The following is a 2,573-nucleotide window of genomic DNA, read 5'->3' as shown; positions in this document are numbered from 1 at the left end:
AAAAGGCAGTGTTAATATCTAACTGATGAAGATGCCAACCCTTTATGGCAGCCATGTCAATTATGGTTCTAATTGTTGTTATTTTAACTACAGGGCTAAAGGGGTCAAAATAATCTATTTCTGCTGTTTGGTTATATCCTTTTGCCACAAGCCTGGCCTTGTATCTCTCCACTTTTCCATCAGCATGATACTTGGTTTTAAACACCCACTTACATCCTATAGCTCTTTTATCTTCAGGTAGTTTGGTCAAGACCCAAGTATTGTTTTTCTCTAGAGCATCCAATTCAGTGTTAATAGCATCAATCCAATGTTGATGTTTAATAGCCTCACTATAGCTCTCAGGTTCAGTGTGAGAACTGATAGATAGAATAAAGTTCTTATGGGAAGGTGAAATACTGTCATAAGATAAGACTTTAGATAGAGGAAACTTGATTTTAGTGTCATCCATATTTGATGTGCTAAGATTTAAAGAACAATGATAATCTCTTAGGTAGTTAGGGGCGTTTCTTTGTCTAGAGGATCTTCTCAGGCTTTGGTTGTTATTGTTATTGAAGTCAAGACTCTCATCTAAATTATTCAAAAGGATGATCATCATCAACATGTCTCTCAGAGTGGTCAATGTTGTTCTCAATTATTAGAGTTTCATTAGGATGTCTAGACATGTTTACATGGTCATGATTAAGGAAGACATCCTCATTATTATAAGAAGAAGTAGGAAGGGAAATGTCCATACCTTGATTATGATGATTTCCTTCATTCTTGAAGGGAAATATGTTCTCATAGAAGCTTACATTTCTGGACAAAAAGGTTTCTTTGTTTGTGCAATCAAACATTATGTATCATTTGGTTCCTTGTTTGAAGCCAAAGAAGACACACTTCCTAGCTCTTGGATCCAATTTCTTCCTGTTATGAGTTAGAGTAGAGGCAAAACAGAGGCATCCAAAAACTTTGATCTTCAAAAGGTTGGGTTCATGATTGTATAATATCTCATAGGGGCATTTATTTTTGAGAAATTGAGAAAGTTGCCTATTTATAAGGTATACTACATGAGCAGCTCCAAAATTCCAAAAACACTTGGGCAAGCAAGATTGATACATGATGGCCCTAGTAACACCAAGTATGTGTTGATGTTTTCTCTCAATAATTCCATTTTGTTGAGGTGTTTCAACACAACTAGTTTGGTGAACAATGCCTTTTGAATTATAAAAGGCATTCATCTTAAACTCAGACCCATTATCAGACCTTATAGTCTTGATTTTAACATCAAATGGAGTCTCTGTCATGTTAACAAAAGACTCTACAAGAGAACTTGCCTCTGACTTGGCTTTCATAAAGAACAACCATGTATGTCTGGATTTGTCATCTACTATGGTGAGGAAGTATCTATGCCCCAATATAGAGGGAATGGATATGGCCCCCAAATGTCTATATGTATGATATCAAAATTGTATGTAGATTTAGTCATGCTGTCTTGGAAACTCAATTTCCTTTGCTTGGCATAATGGCATACATCACATGATTTCTTTACATTGTATGAATGAGAACATTTTATTCAATGTAGCAAGTTTGGAATTTGAAGGATGACCAAGTCTAATATGCCACAAGTTATTCTTAACAGGATTGTCTCTAATATTTTCTATGTTATTGACATATTCATTTAAACTGAAAACTAAACTTTGAGCATTAATGATGTACAATCCTTTCTTCGCTTCAGCTACACCAATCATCCTCAATGTGGACTCCTCCTGCATCACACATTTTGAGGTGGTGAATATTAACCTACAACCAAGGGCTGAGGTTAATTTGGAAACAGAAATGAGATTGAAGGTGAAGTTAGGTATGTATAACACATTGCTCAGGCACAAGTCTTTTGAAAATATGACAGGTCCTGCAATGGTGCTTGCAATCTCATTTCCATTAGGCAATCTAATCTTCATGGGGTCAATTTTTCTAAAAGATTGAAATTCTGTTAAACAGAAGAATACGTGATCTGTTGCTCATGTGTCCAGAATCCAATCCTTTTTGATAGAACAAGCTATGGATTTTGAGTTACCTTGACTTGAAGAATCCATACCCGTGCTATGCTTCGTTAGTTGATTCACCTGATGATTTGCAGGCTCCTTGATCATGGCTAATAGAGCCTTATGTTGATCTGCAGTGAAGACCCCTGTCTCTTCTTGATCTTCTTGGTCATCTTCTTCATTGGAACTTGTAAGGTTGTTAACATTGTTGGTCCTCTTGTAGTGAGGGGGGATCCATGTTCCTTATAACATGTGTTAATTGTGTGCCCTGGCTTATTGCAGAAGGAACACATCTTAGATCCACCTCTGCCTTTCCCATTATTGAAGCTATATCCTCTTCCTGTCCCCGAATTACTGTTGAATCCAGAGCTCCTACCTCTACCTGATCTAAATCCATTAGATGTGTTATTGGAGGTATTGGCTAGGACCTTCACATCGTCAATTGGGTTTGCTAATGCAAACTGCATTTCCTGTTAGATGAGGAGTCAAAAACCTTGTTTATAGAGGGTAAAGGGTCCATCAACATGATCTGGGATCTTACTGCTCCATACT

The sequence above is a fragment of the Lupinus angustifolius genome, chromosome LG11, assembly GCF_001865875.1.
Source record: "Lupinus angustifolius cultivar Tanjil chromosome LG11, LupAngTanjil_v1.0, whole genome shotgun sequence".
In the NCBI taxonomy this organism is placed as follows: domain Eukaryota; kingdom Viridiplantae; phylum Streptophyta; class Magnoliopsida; order Fabales; family Fabaceae; genus Lupinus; species Lupinus angustifolius.
Note: the sequence above shows the minus strand (reverse complement) of the source record.